General features: G+C 41.0%; 1 pseudogene; it reads left to right on the top strand.

The window, feature by feature from the left end:
• The first annotated feature begins 19,073 nt into the window (after positions 1-19,073).
• On the top strand, positions 19,074-21,366 carry LOC140334594 (hemoglobin subunit beta-2-like; annotated as a pseudogene).
• Positions 21,367-25,618: the final 4,252 nt, after the last annotated feature.

Below are 25,618 nucleotides of genomic sequence, written 5' to 3'. Positions count from 1 at the left end.
TGGTGAAGGATTTGGAGAGTATGCTATTAATTCTTACAGAGACTAAAGGTATAGAAAAAATGGACTTAATTTCAAACTAACAAATTTTGTCCTAGGTCAACATAAGACAGAGTCAGATCTTTGTCATACTTGGAGAGACAGAGCCTCTAGGGGGGAACTACGGGTTGCACAGCAGTGGTGTGAGCCCTGAGAAGGGCCAAGGTACACGATCAATGCAGCAACCAGGTTTTCTCTAGAACCTCTAGTGGTGAGGATGTTGCTCTGTTGGTTCCTCTCAGGCACACTTGGATCACCGCAAACACAGATGAACGCTGGAACAGCACAAGGTAACAGGTAGGGAAACACAAGGCTGGGCAGTAAGGGATTAACACAGGATCAATCAACAGGTGTGGAGCAAATGCTCAGCAGAGCTAGTGGGCTTGAAACTAGAGGATACATGTTGCACAAATGCTGAGTGCTGTGGCTGAGCTAGCTAAATAGCCAGGGATGATTAAGAGGCTATTTCCTGATTGGCCAGCCAGATGGGCAATACTGATAAAACTTGAAAGAGCAGGGTCAGAACTGCGTGCATGGGCAGGAGAGAGGCGTCTAAGTTTTAGCCAGGAAAAGTTAAGTGTGACAATCCATTAACATCCAATCCACCCTATCAAATTATTTCTCTGCCACGGCTACTTTAAACTATCTGTGGGATTGCACCAGGGTACAAATGTTTTGGATGGCTGTACTAAAATATGTCAATCAAATTACGAAAGTGACAATACCCCTTCAACTGTTACTGTGTCTGTTGGGGTGCTGGGAAGAGTTTGCTGACAAACCCCCAAATAGGCGTAAACAAAATTTCTCTATGCCTAGTGGCAGCTAGAAGAACAAATATGCAACAATGAATCCTGACACAGTTATAGCCTCAATCAGACCTGCTAGAGGCAAATGAAACCGATGATATCCCTGTATGCCAGTTTTTTTAACAAATGGTATGACTTTATGTAATACTCTCCACGGATTCCACGGAATTCCAAAAGAATCTTGCACTGCCACTATTATTCCAGTTGGCATGCTCTCAACTTTCTATGGTGAGGGCCTCTACTAAGATCAATACAACCAATAGGTTTTATTAAAGAACAGTACCATAGTTGTTTATGTACCAAACCTCTAGTACTAAAATGAAAGTTGCCTAAAGGATCTTAAATTTAGTCCAGTAGCATGGAGGTAGCAGGCAGTCATAAGAGAATAAGTGCAAGAAGTGCTCACCTGGAATCCAGTAATCATCTCCACAGAGCCAATAATTATCAATGGAAATGAACGATTAAAGACCAAATTGGCCAATAATCGTTGACAAAAAAAGTGCACGACTGGTCAACGATGAGGAGGAACGAGGAATGTTGCTGGAAACGAATGACTGTCCCAGCGGATCTGATTGGGCAATTATCATTTGCTATCTATTGTGTGTACGGTCGTTCAGTGATCGTGGATTGTTCTGTGACACACTTTCTCCTGTACATGTCACTTCTTGCATCGTTCAAACGATTGTATCTAGTGTGTGTACATTATTGGTGGATTATATTCGAAGGATCGTATCTTTTCAGCATGTACAGATTTGTGCACAATATGATCGTTCAAAATCGTTTTTGGGAGTTGATGTGTGCTCGGCACCATCTTGTGCCCCTTTGCTACTGCTATGTAGGATCTGTGTGCAGGAAGTATGCAATGATCTTGCAGGTACTTGCACCCCTGTTTTAGCAGGGAACTTTCCTTGGTCCTTTTATTCCCATCTTGTCGGTTTGAGGTACTTGATAAGAAAAACAAATTCTACTTTTGCCCTACCCACCTGCCTCCTATGCCCTCCCTGGTGTTCTGTGCGTATCCTCCCTACATGGGTATTTTGTATCCTATAGACTTTAACTGCTTTATGTGAATTTTACTGTTGGTTGTATATGATCTGATTGTATCGATCCCATTTCCCTTTCCCCATTAGTTATTCGAATAAAAAAATTTAAATAAAAATTCCCACTTTTGCTGTAGTAAGTTTGCTGTCTACAGAAGGCATTTCTGCTTCGCTCTATGGCCAGGACCCCAACAAAGCACAAATTATTTTTGTGGGACCCCCATTAAATTTATATCTCTGAATGTGACAATTTTTATTGCTCTTTTGCAGCAGAATTTCCGTGTCCTAATGGAATACTGCTGTGTTTCCAGAGATTCTAAATATGTTTTTCTTTTTACTAAAATATCTGAAGGAAGACCTCCTCTAGGCCAGATTGGTGAGATTTCAATTCACAAAGACTTTGTAAGATCGCTTAATTGTAAGATCACTAGGTAAGCTTATAACCAGCATATCCAGTCTGTATAGCTTATAACCAGTCTATCCAGTCTGTCAAAACGATGAAACTCAGGCACCAACCTATTACACATCATGCCAGGCACTCTGATCCAGCAAACCATGCCCACAGAGCGAGGCGCACCCAGCTGTCTGCCTTTAGGACGCACTTTCGCTCTTCATGCTCCTCAGTACACGTGCCCTAAAATCCAAATGAGACATGGCACAGTTCCTGGACACAAAGCAGATTCAGTACCAGCAACAACCTCCCAGAAAAGCAATAAAAAGCCCAAATACCATAGAAGACCAGCCTCCCAAACTAAATCAACCCTGGGTGTACATACAACCTAAAATAAACTGACTTCCAGCGGCCAATGCGCTTATTGACTTGCTTTCCCAACCCCCACCATGCAGCCTCAGTTGCTGAAGGAAATGAATCCTAAATGAATGCCCTCTACCTCTAGGCACTTACGAAAATCTGCCACAAACTGGTAGCATTACAAATACTGGCCCTCCTGATACACCAGGAACAGCCCTCCTGGTAATCCTCCACTGCCTCAACCGAGCAAGCCACCGACCCGGTCAACTGTCCACAACTGGACACAAAACCCCTTACCCCTCTGATCAATCTTGGATTTCCTGATTCAAACAACAATTCCAATACCTGCATATCCCCCATCATTAAGCCTCCTGGCCGATACCAGGCCCAGCTCACCAGCTCCCTCATCCACATTGCTTCTAAAAATGCTAGGCGCTGAAGCGTCCTGACTTTTCCAGGCACAATAATGCCCAAAGTGACAGAACTCTACGCAATATACACAGAGCCCTTTGGACCTTCTTCTAAACTGCTCTGTGGCTGACATCCCAACTGCATTGTTTACTCGGCCGGAGAGGGAGGGTGACTAGACCCAGAAGTTATTAGAATTCTGGAAGGTGCACTCGCTGTGGAAAATCTTTCTAGGTGGTTTTCATGAAGTCTGCAGTCAATTCTAATGGCCAGTTGGTTAGTCTCATCTAAAAAGTCTGGCATACGATGATTGACAAAAATGTCCTTAATGGCATTGGATAGGCCCAGGCAATATTGGGTTCTGAATGCTGGATCTTTCCACTGTGAACTGATGGCTCAGCAGCTGAACTTCCCAGCATATTCCTCTGGTGGTCTGCGACCCCACTGGAAATCACGCAGCTTTGCCTTTGCAAATGATGCCAGGTCTGGGTCTGCATACAGAACACCTATGACTGAAACAATTGTCCACTGAGGTAAGGCCTGGGTACCCCTGAGGCAGGTAAAAGCTCACATCTGGGAATCCCCTTGTAGAAGGGACATGACTGGACCAACTCTCTCAGAAGAAAGATGAGAGTGCTCTCAGAAAGAAATACAGCTTACATGCATACATAAAATTGTCAAAACTGTCAAACTTGAGGCATTCACCTGAATTTTCCTGGCAAAGGAATCTTGAGTTCCACAGAAGGGTGTCATACATGGCGAGACAGGACCACTAGGAGGCATATGGAGGTGGTGCGAGCACTGAGAAGGGCCAAGGAGCAGAGTCTAAGCCGTTACCAGTTTTTTCCAGAGCCTCTGATGGTGAAGATGTTGCACTGCTGGTTACGGCCAGGTTGCGGTCCTTGGGCACACCAAGTTGGTCAAGCGTGGTACCATGTCACCAGGCAGGAGGATAGTCAAGGAAAGCTGGGGTTGAGACAGGCAGCAAGCAAGGGAGGCCAGGTCACACGCCAAGGGTCAATAGCCAGGGATCCAGTTGACAGATGGCAGGAGGCACAGGGGAAGCAGGGATATCCACAGGCAGACAGGAACACAGGAGCAGCACAGGGACCAACAGATTGGACAATGAGGGGTTAACACAGGAGCTGGACACAGGAAACACTGGATTAAACAGCAGGTGTAAAGGAACTAGTTCACAGAACTAAGAGCTCGCCACAACGGAGACACAAAGGAGACACGACTTGTTGGACAAACACAAAATGGAGTCTGAGAGCTAGCTAAAAAGCCAGTGCTGGTTAAGAGGCTATTTTCTGATTGGCCAGCGGCATGGACAGAGTTGATAAAGCCTGGAAACAGAGACACACCCAGCATCTCCAAGGAGAGATGCCTGTGCTTTAGTGAGGAACAGGTAAGTGTGACATTACCCCCCTCTTTTACGGGAACCTCTTGACAAGAAGAGGTGCAGACACATCTGTAGCTGGAACCCACGATCTTTCCTCAGGACCAAAACCTTTCCAGTCTTTTGAAGTTCATGTATCTCATCGACTTTTGATTTTCAAAATTTGGTGCACTTCATATTCCTGAGAAGAATCCGTTGCAAGAGTAGCCAGTGGAGAGGAATGAGAAAAGCGGTTCAGGACCAACGGCTTAAGTACAGACACATGGAAAGCAATGGGCAGCTTGAGATGTGGAGGAAGGCGTAACTTTTAACAAACTGGGTTAACCTTGGCAGAGATGACATAAGGTCCGATGAAGCGTTGAGCAAACTTTTGAGAAGGCACCTTGCAAAAAATATTCCTGGTGGATAGCCAGACTTTGTGCCCAGGTTGGAGAGGATGCGCCTTGCGGCGATGCGGATCCACAAACTTCTTGTAACGGGCAGCAGACTGCTCTAGGTGTTCTGATGTTGAGGCCCAAATACAGTTGGTGTGGATACTTCAGTGGAACAGGGTATTGGAGACAAAATGCAGGGATGTTTGCCGTACACAATAAAAAATGGAGACTCCTTAGTGCTGGTGCAAACATGATTATTGTGAGCAAACTCTGCCCTAGGTAGCAGAGTCACCCAGTCATCATGGTGAGCGGATACCAGGGCTCGAAGATATTGCTCCAAGGACTGAAGAAGTGGGACTGCAGGGGCGCAGGTGGCAGACCTTATTTGAGCACAGACAGCACTGGCCTTGACATAGTCTGTCACATCCTTGTGAAAAAAAATTCCTGGTAATAGTTGGTAAAGCATTGAATAGCCTTAAGGCCGCAGGGTAGTGGCCAATTGGAAATTGCTGCAACCTTTTTAGGATCCATGGAGAGACCTTCTTTGGAAAAAATGTAGCCCAGAAAGGGCACCAGGGGGAGTTCGAAATAAGCACTTTTCCGCTTAGAGAACACATCCTGGAAATCCATATACTGAGTTGGAATGGACGGAGCAACTTCAGGAGTGGAGAAAGCAGGAGGCCTGATAGGTGTGAGCTTGGCCAGGCATGAGGAGTGACACGGGGTTACATTAAGGGTTATAATAAAGATAAGAGAGAGGGGAGAGGGGGCAGCCTTAGCGCATTTTATGAAATATGGTGAAGGATTTGGAAAGTATGCTAATAATTCTTACAGAGGCTAAAGGTATGGAAAAATTGTCCCAGGCAAATATAAGACAGAGTCAGATCCTTGTCATTCTTGGAGAGACAGAGTCTCTAGGGGGGCACTACGGGCTGCACAGAAGCGGTGTGAGCCCTGAGAAGGGCCAAGGTACAGGATCCATGCAGCAACCAGGTTTTCTCTAGAACCTCTAGTGGTGAGGATGTTGCTCTGTTGGTTCCTCTCAGGCACACTTGGATCACCGCAAACACAGAGGAACTCTGGAACAACACAAGGTAACAGGTAAGGAAACACAAGGCTGAGCAGTAAGGGATTAACACAGGAGCTGGACAGGGAAAGCACTGAATCAATCAACGGGTGTGGAGCAAATGCTCAGCAGAGCTAGGGGGCTTGAAACTAGAGGATACATGTTGCACAAATGCTGAGTGCTGTGGCTGAGCTAGCTAAATAGCCAGGGATGATTAAGAGGCTATTTCCTGATTTGCCGGCCAGATGGGCAATACTGATAAAACTTGAAAGAGCAGGGTGAGAACTGCGTGCATGGGCAGGATAGAGGCGTCTAAGTTTTAGCCAGGAAAAGGTAAGTGTGACAATTCATTAACATCCAATCCACCCTATCAAATTATTTCTCTGCCACGGCTACTTTAAAATATCTGTGGGATTGCACCAGGGTACAAATGTTTTGGATGGCTGTACTAAAATATGTCAATCAAATTACGAAAGTGACAATACCCCTTCAACTGTTACTGTGTCTGTTGGGGTGCTGGGAAGAGTTTGCTGACAAACCCCCAAATAGGCGCAAAAAAAATTGGATTTCTCTATGCCTAGTGGCAGCTAGAAGAACAAATATGCAACAATGAATCCTGACACAGCTATAGCCTCAATCAGACCTGCTAGAGGCAAATGAAACCGATGATATCCCTGTATGCCAGTTTTTTAACAAATGGTATGACTTTATGTAATACTCTCCACGGATTCCACGGAATTCCAAAAAAATCTTGCACTGCCACTGTTATTCCAATTGGCATGCTCTCAACTTTCCATGGTGAGGGCCTCTACTAAGATCAATACAACCAATAGGTTTTATTAATTAACAGTACTATAGTTGTTTATGTACCAAACCTCTAGTACTAAAATGAAAGTTGCCTAAAGGATCTTAAGTTTGGTCCAGTAGCATAGGCATGGAGGTAGCAGGCAGTCCATTCAAACTGAAAAATCAAGTGAAATCAGATGAACAGAGAAGAATAAAATGCTGATAGAAGAAACAGAGAGCACCAACAGCTCACGAGTAGGTAGTTGTTATCGAGTATGTCCACCAAGCAATCCATTCCAGATTGATTTTGCTGGTGGAAGTAGACAGGGGACACTTTAAGGTGAATTACATCTAAAGTTGCCGCCAATTAGAACTCTGAGGATCCAGAATGGCCAAATGAGTAGGCCAATCTGGGAAGGCAATCTGCAGAAGCCCAAAAATGCCATTTTGCCATTGTGAAATGCTATCAGCCGGAAGGGAAATTACGACCTGTATTAAAAATCAACACTGCCTTTAAGTCTTGCAGTAATATAATTGAGGCCCCAATAAAGTGGAATAAATCCTGGGTTCTAGCATCACGCATGATATCCTCCTTCACCCGATAGGAGTGTACCCTGCAAATCCCATCCCTGAGGTGGGAGGGGTCCTGGCTTTTAGGCCTGACCCAGAGGGATTCGGACTTCCATCCTACTTCCTAGGTCACATTTAATAGCCACCATTTCCATTCCAAGTGTGTCCTCCACATGCTTCATGAAGTCCTCAAAATACTCTTTTAGTTAGTAAAGCCTTAATGTAAGAGTTCTTATCCCATTCCTTCTGTGACAACTGTTATGCCTGTGAGGAACTATGAGCACATCCTGAGTCTCCCCTGGGGCTATCAATAGATAAGAGAATAAGTGCAAGAAGTGCTCACCTGGAATCCAGTAATCATCTCCACAGAGCCAATAATTATCGTTGGAAATGAACGATTAAAGACCAAATTAGTCAATATTCATTAACAAAAAAAGTGCACAACGACTGGTCAACGATGAGGAGGAACAAGGAATGTCGCTGGAAACGAATGACTGTCCAAACGGATCTGATTGGGCAATGATCATTTGCTATCTATTGTGTGTACGGTCGTTCATACGATTGTATCTAGTGTGTGTACATTATTGGTGGATTATATTCGAAGGATCGTATCGCTTCAGCATGTACAGAATTGTGCACAATATGATCGTTCAAAATCGTTTTTGGGAGTTGATGTGTGCTCGGCACCATCTTGTGCCCCTTTGCTGCTTCTGTGTAGGATCTGTGTGCAGGAAGTATGCAATGATCTTGCAGGTACTTGCACCCCTGTTTTAGCAGGAAGCTGTCCCTGGTCCTCTTCTTCCCATCTTGTCGGTTTGAGGTACTTGCTAGTAAAAACAAATTCTACTTTTGCCCTACCCACCTGCCTCCTATGCCCTCCTGGTGTTCTGTGCGTATCTTCCCTACATGGGTATTTTGTATCCTATTGTCTTATACTGCCTTATGTGAATTTTACTGTTGGTTGTATGTGATCTGATTATATCGATCCCATTTCCCTTTCCCCATATGTTATTCGAATAAAAAAATGTAAATAAAAATTCCTACTTTTGCTGTAGTAAGTTTGCTGTCTACAGAAGGCATTTCTGCTTCTCTCTATGGCCATGAACCCAACAAAGCACAAATTATGTGTGTGAGACCCCCATTAAATTGTTTTGCAGCAGAATTTCTGTATCCTAATGGAATACTGCTGTGTTTCCAGAGATTCTAAATATTTTTTTCTTTTTACTAAAATATCTGAAGGAAGACCTCCTCTAGGCCAGATTGGTGATATTTCAATTTACAAAGACTTTGTAAGATCGCTTAATTGTAAGATCACTAGGTAAGCTTATAACCAGCATATCCAGTCTGTCGTAACGATGAAACTCAGGCACCACCCTATTACACATCATGCCAGGCACTCTGATCCAGCAAACCATGCCCACAGAGCGAGGCGCACCCAGCTGTCTGCCATTAGGATGCACTTTCGCTCTTCATGCTCCTCAGTACACGTGCCCTAAAATCCAAATGAGACAAGGTACAGTTCATGGGACACAAAGCAGGTTCAGTACCAGCAACAACCTCCCAGAAAAATAATAAAAGGCCCAAATACCATAGGAGACCAGCCTCCCAAACTAAATGAACCTTTGGTGTACATACAACCTAAAATGAATTGACTTCCAGTGGCCAATGCGCTTATTAGCTTGCTCCCCCAACCCCCACCATGCAGCCTCAGTTGCTGAATGAAATGAATCCTAAATGAATGCGAAGTGTAAGCCCTTGGGTTCATTCCCCTCTACCTCTAGGCACATACGAAAAACTTCCACAAGCTGGTAGCATTACAAATTTTGGCCCACCTGATACACCAGGAACAGCCCTCCAGGTAATCCTCCACTGCCTGAACTGAGCAAGCCACCGACCTGCTCAACTGTCCACAGTTGGACACAAAACCCCTTACCCCTCTGATCAGTCTTGGATTTCCTGATTCAAACAATGTTTCCAACCCCTATACCTGCATATCCCCCATCATTAAGCCTCCCAGTATTTATCACTCCTTTTATTTATACCATATTTTCTGAATACATCTGAGCAGCAACTCTAAATGAACTGGTGTCTGTGTCTGTTCTCTTATGGTTGTAATATTAATCTAATAGCTGATGTTTCTTCTGTTTCTTCTTCACAGTCTTCTTGAACCCTGGCAATGTCCTCAGCTTCAGCTTCAATGCCCCCCCCCCCTTCCTCTAGCAGGGTGTTCTTTTGCACAGCACACACAGCAGCCTGCCTCAGCCTGCAGTAGCTGACAGTCACCCCCCTCCATGGCTGCTTACCTGTGTGAAGCCATGCGCACCTCCGCTCTCCTCTTCTTCTGCTGGCTCCTGCTGCACTCGCTTCTGGGTCACCAGGTTCCTAGGACTCCTGGCTGCCTCTGGCCAGCAAATGTCCCTGAGTTAAACACTTGCCATGCCCACCCACCATGCGGTGGTTTTTCTCCTACCCTGTGGGCTTTGCCGATGCCAAGGATTCCCCCCAGGTTGCAGCTCCGCCCTAGCACACAAGAACCTGGCAGGGGAGCCTGAAGGGTCCTAAGAGGGGCTCCCAACACAGTGCTAAACTCACGGGGAGGTATTTGGACTCAAAGCTGTGGATGTGACTTACAAATTAGCCTATAAATAAAACTTAGAGTCCTCCACTTCATAAGCAATAGCTACTCACATCATTTCACCACCATGCCTAAGTGGACAGCTGAAGAGAGATCCACCATCCAGTCTGTGTGGCAGAGTAAAGTAAAAATTAACCAGCATGGACAAGAAGCTCTTACCAAGTATAATATTTTGTTTCTACTTTTTTCCCATGCTACTGGATGTTCTGTTCCTGAATTATTTATCAGTCTTGCACTGATTTCTTAGTTCATATTTTACATTTATAATTTAATTTAATATAAATATTTTTTTAATACAGTTAAGGGTTTTTTAAATTGTGAAAGGACTTGGACCTTCATTACTTCAATCCATCAAGACAAAAATTGTGGGTAGCAGGGGCCACTAGGTCAGAAAATACAGACAGCCATAAGAACCACATAGAAGTGTTCAAAAGTGGATGGATGGAATTTTGCATTAAATAATGAAATTGTAGACAATAATAAAATATATCCAAAACCATTTTTAGATCTTGGTAGTGAAGGATAGAATTGGTGGTATTTATCGATATGAAGTCTGAGTCACCATTGCCACATTACAAAGAAGACATAGAAAATCCTAAATTCTCAGTTGCTGCCAAAACAGGGTAGGGCTAAGGTAAGCACCCCCCACTCCTTCCAAATATGTTGGCCATAGTTATTTTTTATTCTGTGCAACAATTTATTTACTGATATCTTTACTCAAATTTTGTTTTAAAATATGTTAATGTTTATTTTCCTAAGAAAACTAGGTCATTTTCTGCAACACATATAATGAATTAAATCTTTTGGCTTTAATCATTTTTTGTAATTTCTATCGTTGCACAGACATATATGTATGAACTGTAAACTTATACCAGTTATTATATGTGCTCCATGCTACCCATGAAGATGTATTTATTAATTGCTGATGTATATATCCAAATATCTGTAGATTTTTTTTGAAGGTTTATTTGTTTTCTTTAGGTTTTCCTAGGCTGTTAGTATTCTACTAACACACAAAATAAAGTTTGATTGCTTTATTTTGACCAAACTGACCTCGCCAATTTTGTAAGAATGTTTGAAGTCTGACTAAAGTCTGACTAAATTAACAGGGGATGGTAAAACCCTTTACATTTGTTTTACTGCTGGTCTCCTGGAGAAGATTTCCACACACTTACATTAAACATACTTAATAATCCATGATGCGGAATAATGCAATATTGGTACACAGCAACCAGATCTACTTTTAGCTTTAGGAATTAATAGTGACTACTGATCTCTTCCTGGCTATAATGTTCCCAAACACACTTTTTAAATATTTATGCTGAAATATTTATGATTTGCTTAGGGCAACTCGAGTTGTTAAAAAACGTTAAATAGTCTTATTTATTCCAGTTATTAAAAAACTAAAAAATCTAACACATTTATTTTCCTTTCATAGCTTTTTTTTTTGAAATGTTGGTGAATGTCCTGGCTGCCAGACTTGGACCTTCCTTCACACCTCGGGACCAGAGCGCAATTGAGAATTTCTTTGATGTCATGGTTGATGGTCTTAGCAACATTACCCAGAATTAAACATGTACAAAAAGCAGCAAAGTCTTCACTGGGGCTGTGTATCCTTGTGTGAACATTTTGTAGTACATATAATAAAATATTTTGTAGTCCATAATAATAAGGGAGGTGAGGGAAAAGGTTTAGAAATAGATTTTCCTAATATTTTTTTTTACCTGGTCTCAGGGAGAACTGGGTGTATTCAGATACCTACCACTTTCATGGCTGAGACAGATTTCTGTGAGTTAATTAAGATTAACAGATTAACACAAAAAATGGATCATGAGTAAAAGTTCCTGTACACATTTTCCAATAGAATCCAATGTGAAAATTTTATGGTAATTCTTGGGAGGAAACATTGAGTTTCACAAAAGTAAGGCCCATAGTTTATAGACACACTTTTTTTTTATTTCATATTATCATCTCATTTTCCAGCTCCAGCACTCATGTCATATAACATTTCAGAGCCACAAATTAAGACTATCAGTGCTGAAAAATGTTTGTTTGTCTGATACTGTAATTACAAGTCTGGACAGGTATATAATGTCTATTAGCTGTCACTGACTGCGGGCCCCACTTTGAACTATTTCTGAATTGTGAATTATCTCCACTCAGGGCCACCAGCCTAACTTATCCTATTAGGACTGGGGCAACGGGGAATGCCTCCCTGCATCTCTTTCTCCGTGTGCTCTCTGCAAATATAATTTGCCAAATCTGACTTTGCCAGTCTGTAGTCAGACTTGATAGAAATGGACGGGTGTTTTAACAGAGACACAAAACAGTGCCGTATTTTTTTAAAGCCAAGCACTGAAATTTCACTGCACATTATAGAGTTCATAGCCATGTCACAAATTTTCCCCTGAAAGAGATTACAACCTCAATGTACCTACTATAGTCTAAGGCCAATTTGTAGGTGGAAACTATGTAACCTACCAATATGTAACCAAGAAATACTCTATGCAGATAGTGACCTGGCTGAGATTCAATCCCATTAAAAATTTGACAGGGGTTTCAACACTCTCCCACTCAGAATTATAAAAAATATTTTGCATTTACATATATTTCAATAACAGCAAGAGCATATTATATGTTAAAGGTGTCTCACAATATGATTCATAAGTGACAACAGTTGTCTAAGAGATTATGCTAACATAAAAAAAAAAAAAAACAAATTATAAAAGGGGAAAAAAGTTGAAAGAATATACATCAGCGTATCTGTAGACAGAATAACAAGGTGAAGAAATGAGTAATCACTGTGTCCCAACCAGGGACTAGTCATCCACTAGTTCAAAAAGACCATTATCATCTGGATCCTGGCTTGGGTGGCAAAAGTTAATGTTAATAAACAGGTCATAAATACTGTAGGGGAAGAAAGGTGGGAAATTGTAGGAAATAAGCAACGTTAAAGTCATGAGGTAGTTTTTTTAAAGTAAATTTTTGGTAAAGTTTTTTTTTTAAATAAAATAAAAAATGAGAGGATATAGTTTAAATACAGAAAAAATGCAAGTGAAGAGACAACAAAACATAAGAATTCAATGGAAAATTTGGGAAGGTACACTTATTTCCAAACATCAAAGGGGTCTTAATGGGAGACCTCACCTGAAATTTAGCAACTCTATCCTGTAAGGTGGCTGTCAGGTATTCCATTAGGGGGATATCTTGTACCCTGTCGTACAGTGCTTCGAGAAACAGAGGCACATTTGGTTTCCAGTGGCATGCTACAAGAGTACAGGCGACCAGCAGAGTATGTAAGATTCATTTTTGTATCACTGGTGGCGTCTGAGTTACTGGCAAGCCTAGGCATATCCAAAATCCGGGCTGGGGGCCAATTGCAGCTTGTGTTCAGATTTCCACCAGCCCGCAACCTCAGTCATCACAGAGAATTCCCAACGTTATTATAGTGGGCGTATGCTGTATGGACCAAACCCACTCTAATTCCAAGAACGTGCTCTAAAAATCTACCAGGGGGCGTGTACAAATGAGCGTGTACCATTACGTCATCGTCAGTCTTATAAAATGTGTTCCAGTGTGTTCCTGTCAGCCCCACATTGTCAGCACAATGACTTACCAGTAGGGAAGAGTCACTGAAGAAATCCTGGAGTATGGTACCATGGGAACAGAATCTTTAGGTAATGCAAATGAACCTTTTGTTAGCAGAGGTCCAGCTGGAAAAGGGGCTTTATCTGCACATTAAAACAGAGATATCTCAGTGAATGTACTGATATGATAAATGCAAACTCTACAAACTGTAGATAATCTGCCCTCTCCTCCTGGTGATCAAAAGTAAAACAATTGAGGTACTGCTACATTAGATTAGTTTGCTCCCTTGGTCTGATCGTTAGTTTTAGAAGCAAAACCTGAGACATGCAAAAGACAGAAAAATACCCATGTGTTTGCAGAACAAACTCCAGAACTGAGAGATGAAGATCATTCTCTTCTCAGAGACCACATTGTCAGGGATACCATGCAATCTAAACACATTTTAAATAAACAATTGTGAGCGTTTTTTACCTTCTTCAGTGGAATCCACTATGAAAACCATGACAATGTGGGACCATGGCCTGTATGGAGAAGGCAGTGGCTGGAGCTATTTTACTACAAGCACAGACTGTCCAAGCTTTAACATAAGCTTTAGTATCTTCAATAAGTGCAGGCCACCAAACCAGAAAATTCCATTAGTGCCAAGGTCTTTTTTCCTTTGGGTGCCCAGTAGTTTTATTTTCATAAATCTGTTGGATGACCTGAGGACTGAGAGCAATGGCACATACAAGCAACCTGAGGGTTTGTCTGGAGGAAAGTCTAACTGGTGAAGTGCTAAAAGGACAGAAAGGTCTGGTGAGAGATGATTATTGATAGTACCCTGAATATACCGCAAGAAGGGAGAATGGATTAAGGACTGGAATCAGAGCCTGCTTCAAAGAAACTATGAGATAAGGCATCTGCTTTACCATTTTTAGACCAAGGTCTGTAAGTAATAAGGAAATTTAATCTTGAAAAAAAAAATACTAGTTGCGCTTGCCTAGCATTAAATTTCATAGCCCCCTGGTGGAAATACATGTGTCAGAAATGGCTAATGTTTGACACAAAACACTTAGGGGCTGCTTAATTAAAAGGTAGTACTTATCTTTATTGGATGCATGCAATGGTCCAACACAGCAACAGTTGCAACAGCAAGAATACATGACGGGTTTACCCCAGGGAGTGACAATTTTCATACCATCTAACTGGGAAGAATTAGACAGGAAGAAAACTGGCATTTTTTTCTTTACATATTTCCAGAAAATGTCAGCATGAGTACTGAATTCTATGGTATCTGTGGTTAACAATTATACACTGATCTTAACAAACCTGCTTATTTTGGCCAAACCTCTTTGTTACATTATACTGAAAAAAAAACATTTGTTTGAATGATATTACATTTTGTATATTACCAGCGGCTTTCTTTCTCATTACCTGTCATGGCATAACAGCCACAACTTTACAAATTCACAAATCCACCTGTACATCCACAATACATGGATTCAGTGTTCCATGTTTTTGTATTTAACTTGCTTAAAAAGATTACCTTAGGTGGCTCTCTAGTAGTAGCTAGCTTACCATGCCTGCTACACTCCCTCCATATAATCCAAATGTTTATGGTCTGTATATACAATCACCTCTAGCCAATGGTCTTATAAGACTAATTTGACTGCCAAAAGCTCTCCAATATCCTAATTTCATTCTGATGGAGAGAACCCAATGGAAAAGAAGTCATAGGGATGTAATATTTCTGGATTTCTGGAGTACTGAGACAGGATTGTCCCCACTCCTATTTCAGATGCATCAACCTCCACATAGAAGGCTTTATGGACATCAGGATGTAGAAGTATAAGAGCAAAACTTTGACTACCGGTAGTAGTAGACTACCAGGAAGGATCTGCCTCTTTTCATGTCATGTCATGTTAGTAAAGGGAGCTATCAAGGTGGAAAAATTCCTAAACATTCTATAGAAATTGGAAAAGCCCATAAACCTCAAGTTAGTGAACTGGAGCCAGTCAAATACATTGATAGGCTTGGCTGGGTCTATAGTCAGGCCACAATTTTAAAAACTGTACCCAAGAAATGGAACTTGTTGAACCTCAAACACACACTTTGCGAGCTTGATGTAGCGACAGTTATGCCCGAGTTTCTGGAGGACAACCTTAACATGAGCTCAATGTCAAACTAATAAAGAAGAAAATATAGGTATGTCATCTAGATAAATCCCCACATATTTAATAAGAACATTTCTAAAGATGTTGTTTATGACGTCCTGGAAGAATGCTGGGGCATAGCACAGAACAAATGGCATTTCCAGGTACTCATAATGCTCATCCCAAGTATTATAAGCCAACTTTCATTGACTTCCCTGCTAGATTCTAAACAGGTTGTAGGTTCTTCTCAGGTCCAGTTTAGTAACTTTTTGTACCCACAACCTTGCCAAGAGGTCATCAATAGATGGTATGGGGTACATTTATTTTCCCTAAATCTCTGTAATCAATACAGAGAGATTTAGACTTTCTCAGACTTCCATCCTTTTTCTCTAGCAAAAAGAAGCCATCCCTAGCAGGGGAAGAGGAGAAGTTATTCAACCCCTTTTCCAGGTTCTTATTAATATAGGCCTTCATGGCTAGATTTTCAGGACCTCTGAGAATACAGAGATGTCCAAGGAGTGACATGGTAGATGGAAAAAAACCTACTGGGCAGTCATGAGGCTGGTGAAGTGAAAGAACGTAAGCGACCTGAGGAGAAAACTCCATATTCAGCAAAAGCTGAATATGGAGTGGACAATTTCTCTAAAATTGCACTGGCAACAAAGAGAGGCATGGAGTTTTTTGCCGTACATAACAAAACATCTGTCTACTCATCTGACAATTTACCAGATTCACTATCAAATATGTCTGTGTAACCATGGCACTCTCAAAATTACTTTTGACTTATACTGCTTTATATGAATGTTGGAGTTGTTGGAGCTTACCCCTTGGTGTATCCTTTTCCATTGTACTAAACTTCCACTGGGCAGTTATAGGCGTTCATTGATACCGTTTCTTCTTGATGCAGCTAAAGCACAGTACCTAGATATTGGAGGGACCCTAGCGAACCTTCATTGAAAGGTTGGTTGCAATTGGTGGAGGAGGTTTGTAAGATTGAAGAGGGGTACCATGATTTTCAGGATATGACTTTAAAATTCAATGCCATCTGGGCTCCTTGGATTTTATTTAGAGATAAAGCCTGTTTGTTCAACATCATGAGTCGAGATCAATGTATAAGGCTAATATGTTGACGATATATATGGTAAACCTTGAGTTTCCTGATTTTTCTTTGTATCAGACCATCAAAGGTATTAGGTAGATAATTGCTGGATACATTTATTTTAGATTCATTCTTATCGGATATTATTGTCTGAATAGTATAGGATAAATTTGAAGGACAGTCACTTGGATTGCTGTTTTTGTTTTGAATGTTTTGTTGGATACATTAATTTTAGATTCATTCTTATCGGATAATATTGTCTGAATGGTATAGGATAAACTTGAAGGACATTCACTTGGATTGCTGTTTTTGTTTTGAATGTTTTTGTTGGATACATTTATTTTAGATTCATTCCTATCGGATAATATTGTCTGAATAGTATAGGATAAATTTGAAGGGCAATCGCTTGGATTGCTGTTTTTGTTTTGAATGTTTTGTTGGATACATTTATTTTAGATTCATTCCTATCGGATAATATTGTCTGAATAGTATAGGATAAATTTGAAGGGCAATCGCTTGGATTGCTGTTTTTGTTTTGAATGTTTTGTTGGATACATTTATTTTAGATTCATTCCTATCGGATAATATTGTCTGAGTAGTATAGGATAAACTTGAAGGACATTCGCTTGGATTGCTGTTTTTGTTTTGAATGTTTTGTCATTCGTATGTTAGTATGTGTTTTTACATATATTCATACAAAGGGGTGTATAAGTATGCAGAATTTTTTTCCCCCCTCACGTATTGTTAGTAGGCCAATATTCATGCACAGATATATAAGGTCATTAGAGGCCCTTTCCTCACCCCCACCCCTTTTTTCTTCTCCCCTCACGTTTGTTAGTAGGTTGATCTTCACGTGCGGGTATATAAGGCCATTAGAGGCCCTTTCTTCATCCCCACTTTTGTTTTTTTCCCCCACGTTTGTTTGTTAGTAGGTTGATTTTCACATGCAGATATACAAGGCCATTTAATGCCCTTTCTTCACCCCCACCCTTTTTTTTTTAATTTTTTTGGTCACAATTGTTAGTAGGTTGTTATTCACACACAGATATATAAGGCCATTAGAGGCCCTTTCTTCACAAAAAGAAAATGTTATATTTTTTTTCTTGGAATACTTTGTATTATAAGTGTATTGTTTTATTTTTTCATAATAATTTGTTTTTTATATGTATAATGTATGTGTTTTTGTATAGTATGGTTTTGTTATTTAGTTGTATATATAAGCAAAATTTATTAAAATTAAATAATCAATAGCAAGAGGTATTAGACACTGAAACATCTGTATTTTTTATATAGTAGGACAGATTTTTTTTTTTTACCGAATGCTCTTCTTTTGTTAATAGCAAGAGGTATCAAACACTGAAATATCTGTATTTTTTGAGAGTAGGACAAAAAAGCTGGCTTATTTGGTACATAGGAACAGGTAACATCAAAAACTGCAATATCTGTAAAAATACAGATATACAGAAGACTCCTAACCTGTCCCTGTCACAATCCACGTCTCTCCCTGCTTCTATCCTTCACACAGAACACAAGATGGAGTAACTAACCCCTCCCTCCTTCCCTGTATATATGCCTGTGCTCAGATCTCTCCTGATTGGTCTGCTGGGCCTTGCTGTGCATCCTGGGAGCAAATGATTCGCTCCCAGCCGCGCCATTCCCGCTGGAAATAGTGGCTGTTCCCACCCCCTGCTTTTTCCCTCATTTGTTTGATGAGGACACGACCTCATGGCGAATCACAAGGCTGCTCTCGCTTAAATGTTCGGTAAGCGAGAAAGGCCCGATTCACCATGAGATCAAACTTACAAATCTCTCTCATCCTTAAATATAACAAGTAATATGCATTAATATCGAAGGGTGGGGGGTATGAACATCCTGTAGGACTAGTGGAGTTTCTCTTTTTTGTTAATAAGAACAAAGGCAATGGTCACCTGGGGAGGTTTGAAGAGATTCCCAAGATATCAAGGCCATAAATTGTTTAGGAACATCAATCACTCAGGATTCTTGAATAGTCATTTATCACTTCATTTAATTACTTTTCTGTACCACGTATTTTACTTTGAATAAATTATGCGATATTTTCTGAATAAATCAGAACAGCAACTCTATATGAACTGGTGTCTGTGTCTGTTCTCTTATGATTGTAGTATTAATCTAACAGCTGACGTTTCTTTATGAAATAGATACATTTTTTCTTGACCATTGCCAAGCTAGCTTCTTTACAGTCTTCTTGAACCCTGGCAATGTCCTCAGGTTCAATGCCCCCCCCCCCTTTCCTCTAGCAGGGTGTTCCCTTGTACAGCACACACAGCAGCCTGCCTCAGCCTGCATTAGCTGACAGTCACCCCCCTCCATGGCTGCATACCTGTGTGAAGCCATGCGCACCTCCGCTCTCCTCTTCTTCTGCTGGGTCGTGCTGCACTCGCTTCTGGGTCACCAGGTTCCTAAGACTCCTGGCTGCCTCTGGCCAGCAAATGTCCCTGAGTTAGACACTTGCCATGCAGCTGTGCACCCTGCACGGGGTCACCTGAGAACCTGATAGAGAACCTGAATCTGATTTTTCTCCTACCCTGTGGGCTCTGCCGATGCCAAGGATCCCCCCAGGCTGCAACTCTGCCCTAGCACACAAGAACCTGGCAGGGGAGCCTGAAGGGTCCATAGAGGGGCTCCCAACACAGAGCTAAACTCACAGGGAGGTATTTGGACTCAGGTGCCTCAAAGCTGTATATGTGACTTACAAATCATCCTATAAATAAAACTTAAGAGTCCTCTTCTTCTTCATAAGCGGTAGCTACTCACATCATTTCACCACCATGCCTAAGTGGACAGCTGAAGAGAGATCCACCATCCAGTCTGTGTGGCAGAAAGTAAATATTGAACAGGATGGACAAGACGCTCTTACCAGGTATAACATTTTGTTACTACTATTTTTCATATCTCTTTTCTATGCTACTGGATGTTCTGTTCCTGAATTATTTAACAGTCTTGCACTGATTTCCTAGTTCATATTTTAACATTTATCATTAATTTTAATATAAAAAAAGACTTTTTATTAGTGTGAAAGAACCTGGACCCTTCATTACTTAAATCCATCAACACAAAAACTGTGGATAGCAGGGGCCACTAGGTCAGAAAATACAGACAGCCATAAGAACCACATAGAAATGTTAACAAAATGGATGGATGGAATTTTGCATTAAATAATGAAATTGTAGACAATATTAAAATATATCCAAAACCATTTATAGATCTTGGTAGTGAAGGATAGAATTGGTGGTATTTATCAATATGAAGTCTGAGTCACCATTGTCGCCTACATTAAAAGACATAGAAAATCCTAAATTCTCAGTTGCTGCCAAAACAGGGTAGGGCTAAGGTGAGCATTTTTTACCCCCCAATCCTTCCAAAATTGTTGGCCATAGTTATTTTTTAATCTGTGCAACAATTTATTTACTGATATCTTTACTCAAATTTTGTTTTAAAATATGTTAATGTTTATTTTCCTAAGATAACTAGGTCATTTTCTGCAACATGTATATTGAATGAAATCGTTTTGGCTTTAATCATTTTTTGTTATTTCTATCCTTGCACACACATATATGTATGAACTGTAAACTTATACCAGTTATTATATGTGCTGCATGCTACCCATAAAGATGTATTTAATAATTGCTGATATATATATCCAAATATCTGTAGATTGGTTTTGAAGGTTCATTTGTTTTCTTTAAGTTTTCCAAGGCTATTAGTATTCTACCCCTGTAATGAAATGTTCTCTTCAATTTGTGGTAGGCTGCTCATAGTCCATCCCTGGACCCAGAGGTTCTTTAGCAACTCTGAAAATGTTTCCACCCCAGCTGTTATTGCTGGTAATGTTAAAGTGCAAGAGCATACCAGGAGATTTTTGGGAGCCATTGGTGAAACTGTTAAGGACCTAGACAATGTGAAGAGTTCTCTGCAAAGCCTCAGTGATATCAATGCTCACGAACTGTTTGTGGATCCTAGTAACTTAAGGGTATACATAATAATTTGTTATATTTCACAAAATAAAGCTTGATTGCTTTATTTTGATCAAACTGACTTTGCCAAGTTTGTAGTGTTTGAAGTCTGACTAAATTAACAGCGGATGGTAAAACCCTTTACATTTTTCACTGCTGGTCTCCTGGAGAAGATTTCCATACACTTACATTAAACATACCTAATAATCTATGATGCAGAATAATGCTAATTATATTGGCACACAGCAACTAGATCTACTTTTAGCAGCTTTAGGAATTAATAATGACTACTGATCTCTTCTTGGCTATAATGTTCCCAAACACAATTTTTAAATATTCATGCTAAAATATTTGTGCTTTGCTTAGGGTAACCCAAGTTGTTAAAAACTGTTAAATAGTCCTATTTATTCAAGTTATTAAAAAACTAAAAAATCTAACACATTTTTTTTCCTTTCATAGCTTTTTTTTTAAATGTTGGTGAATGTCCTGGCTGCCAGACTTGGACCTTCCTTCACACCTCAGGACCAGAGCGCAATTGAGAAGTTCTTTGCTGTCGTGGTTGATGGTCTTAGCAACAGCAACCAGAATTAAACATGTACAAAAAGCAGCAAAGTCTTCACTGGGGCTGTGTATCCCTGTGTGAACCTTTTGTAGTACATAATAAAAAATACATAAAACAAGTTCCTTTTTGTAATGTTATATTTATTTGTAAAGGCTAAATTAACTATTTGACCTGTCACTTTAAAAAGGTTTAGGTGTACTTATTAGTTGAGGTGAGGGAAAAGGTTTAGAAATAGATTTTCCCAATATTTATTTTTACCTGGTCTCTGTTAGGGAGAACTGGGTGTATTCAGATACCTAGCCATATCATGGCTGGGACAGATTTCTGTGAGTTAAAAAAATACACCATGAAATGATAGAACAGGGCAGGCTGGATTATGGTGGCTTACAGCCTGGGATAGCTGGCTAGATATTTGTCTTCTAACAGTGGTCTTGTTAGTGTCCCACTAGCTAAGATTTTCTATCCTGTTTGTTGGATCCCACAACTTATGGAGAAGGCCTGAACCAATGCAAGGATCCTATTTTTATGAAGAGAATCGGATTTAGATTGGACAGGGCACAAAAAAGGGTTGAGGGTTATAATAAAGATGAGGGGGGAGAGGGGTCAGCCTTAGCACATTTTATTAAATATGGTGAAGGATTTGGAGAGCTATTAATTCTTACAGAGACTAAAGGTATGGAAAAAATGGACTTAATCCAAACTAACAAATTTTGTCCTAGGTTAACATAAGACAGTCAGATCCTTGTCATACTTGGAGAGACAGAGCCTCTAGGGGGCACTACGGGTTGCACAGAAGTGGTGTGAGCCCTGAGAAGGGCCAAGGTACAGGATCTATGCCACAACCAGTTTTTCACTAGAACCTCTAGTGGTGAGGATGTTGCTCTGTTGGTTCCTCTCAGACACACTTGGATCACCTCAGACACAGAGGAACACTGGAACAGCACAAGGGAACAGGTAGGGAAACACCAGGCTGGGCAATAAGGGGTTAACACAGGAGCTGGATGGGGAAAGCACTGAATCAATCAACAGGTGTGGAGGAAATGCTCAGCAGAGCTAAGGGGCTCGACACTAGAGGATACATGTTGCACAAATGCTGAGTCTGAGTTAGGTAAATACCCATGGATGATTAAGAGACTATTTACTGATTGGATGGCCAGATGGACAATACTGATAAAACTTGAAAGAGCAGGGTCAGAACTGCACGCGTGGGCAGGAGAGAGGCATCTGCGATTTGGCGAGGAAGAGGTAAGTGTGACAATCCATTAACATCCAATCCACCATATCAAATGATTTCTCTGCCACAGCTACGGCTAAAAGTATCTGTGGGATTGTATCAGTGTACAACAGTTTTATATGGTGGTACTAAAATATATCAATCAAATTACAAAAGTGACAATACGACTTCAACCATTACTGTGTCTGTTGAGGTGCTGGAAAGAGTTCACTGACAAACCCCCAAATAGGTGTAAACAAAATAGGATTTCTCTTTGACTAGTGGCAGCTAGAAGAACAATTATGCAACAATGAATCCACCCAAAGCCACCCAAACTAGACACAGTGATAGCCACAATCAGACCTCCTACAGGCAAATGAAACCGATGATATCCCTGTATGCCAGTTTTTTAACAAATAGTATGACTTTATGTAATACTCTCTTGATTCCGCAGAATTGCAAAAAATCTTGCATTGCCACTGTTACTCCACTTGGCATGCTCTCAACTTTCCATGGTGAGGGCCTCTACTAAGATCAAGACAACCAATAGGTTTTATTAATGAACAGTAACGTAGTTGTTTATGTACCAAACCTCTAGCTACTAGAATGAAAATTGCCTAAAGGATCGGAAGTTTGGCCCAGTAGCATAGGCATGGAGGTAGCAGGCAGTCCATTCAAACTGAAAAATCAAGTGAAATCAGATGAACAGAGAAGAATAAAATCCTGACTGAAGGAACAGAGAGCACCAACAGCTCACGAGTAGGTAGTTATTGTTGAGTATGTCCACCCACGTAGTCCATTCCAGATTGATTTTGCTGGTGGAAGTAGATAGGGGACACTTAAAGGTGAATTACATCTAAAGGTCCCGCCAATTAAAAGTCTAAGGATCCAGAATGGCCAAATGAGTAGGCCAATCTGGAAAGGCAATCTGCAGAAGCCCAAAAATGCCAAGAGAATTAGAAGGTCCACCAGCTTGCTGAATGCTGCCATTTTGCCATTGTGAAATGCTATCAGCCGGAAGGGAAATTACGACCTCTATTAAAAATTACTCATCCAGAATGACACCAACACTGGTTTTATGTCCTGTAGTAAGATAATTGAGGCCCAAATAAAGTGGAATAAATCCTTGGTTCTAGCATCATGCATGATATCCTCCTTCACCCGATAGGAACCCTGTACCCTGCAAATCCCATCCATCCTACTTCCTAGGTCACATTTAATAGCCACCATTTCCATTCCAAGTGTGTCCACCATATGCTTCATGAAGTCCTTAAAATACTCTTTTAGTTGGTAAAGCCTCCCATTCCTTCTGTGACAACTGTTATAACTGTGAGGGACTACTGGCACATCCTGAGTCTCCCCTGGGGCTATTAATAGATAGGAGAATAAGTGCAAGAAGTGCTCGCCTGGAATCCAGTAATCAACTCCAATATTTATCGTTGGAAATCAACGATTAAAGGCCGATTGGCCGATAATCGTTAACAAAAAAAGTGCATAACGACTGGTCAACGACGAGGACGAACGAGGAATGTCGCTGGAAACGAATGACCGTCCCAGCGGATCTTATTGGGCAATGATCATTTGCTATCTATTGTGGGTACGGTCATTCAGTGATCGTGGATTGTTCTGTGACACACTTTCTCCTGTACATATCACTTCCTGCATCGTTCTAACGATTGTATCTAGTGTGTGTACATTATTGGTGGACTATATTTGAAGGATCGTGTCGTTTCAACATGTACAGAATTGTGCACAATATGATCGTTCAAAATAATTGTGAATAATCGTTCATCAGTCGTTGATCGGTCGTTAATCGTTCGTTTTCTTACGATAAATTATTGCACATGTGTACCTAGCCTTAGTCCCTTAGCCCACATACTGGTCAGGGGGGCTGGAGTAAACTGCTGTGCTTATCATGCCGCTATGAGGTGATGGAGCATGATTTAGGATTTCTCCCTCTGAGTCTCCCCTCTCTTTCAGGGAGTTGATGTGTGCTCGGCACCATCTTGTGTCCCTCTGCTGCTGCTGTGTAGGATCTGTGTGCAGGAAGTATGCAATGATCTTGCAGGTACTTGCACCCCTGTTTTAGAAGGGAGCTGTCCCTGGTCCTCTTCTTCCCATCTTGTCAGTTTGAGGTACTTGCTAAGAAAAACAAATTCTACTTTTTCCCTACCCACCTGCCTCCTATGCCCTCCCTGGTGTTCTGTGCGTATCCTCCCTACATGAGTATTTTGTATCCTATAGACTTTAACTGCTCTATGTGAATTTTACTGTTGGTTGTATATGATCTGATTTTATCGATCTCATCTGCCTTTCCCCATATGTTAACTGAATAAAAATATTGAAATAAAAATTCCTACTTTTGCTGTAGTAGGATTGCTGTCTACAGAAGGCATTTCTGCTTCTCTCTATGGCCAGGACCCCAACAAAGCACAAATTATGTTTGTGAGACCCCCAATAAATTTATATCACTGAAAGTGACAATTTTCATTACTGTTTTGAAGCAGAATGTCTGTGTCCTAATGGAATATTTTTTTTTAATGAAATATCTGAAGGAAGACGTCCTCTAGGCCAGATTGGTGAGATTGCTTTGTAAGATTGCTTAACTGTAAGATCACTAGGAATAGCTTATAACCAGTCTATCCAGTCTGTCGTAATGATGAAACTCAGGCACCAACCTATTACACATCATGCCAGGCATTCTGATCCAGCAAACCATGCCCACAGAGCGGGGCGCACCCAGCTGTCTGCCATTAGAACGCACTTTCGCTCTTCATGCTTCTCAGTACACGTGCCCTAAAATCCAAATGAGACAAGGTACAGTTCCTGGGACACAAAGCAGATTCAGTACCAGCAACAACCTCCCAGAAAAGCATTAAAAGGCCCAAATACCATAGGAAATCAACCCTTCTTCAACGTTGCCTAGGAACCCCAAGACCAGCCTCCCAAATTAAAAATCAACCTTGGGTGTACATACAACCTAAAATGAATTGACTTCCAGCGGCCAATGCCCTTATTGGCTTGCTCCCCCCCCCCCCCCCCCCACCTATTCAGCCTCAGTTGCTGAATAAAATGAATCATAAATGAATGTGAAGTGTAAGCCCTTGGGTTTAGACCCTCAACCTCTAGGCACTTACGAAGAACTGCCACAAACTGGT

This window comes from Pyxicephalus adspersus, chromosome 7 (assembly GCF_032062135.1).
Source record: "Pyxicephalus adspersus chromosome 7, UCB_Pads_2.0, whole genome shotgun sequence".
NCBI classification, from domain to species: Eukaryota; Metazoa; Chordata; class Amphibia; order Anura; family Pyxicephalidae; genus Pyxicephalus; species Pyxicephalus adspersus.
Note: the sequence above shows the minus strand (reverse complement) of the source record. Positions and strands in the feature narration are given on the sequence as shown.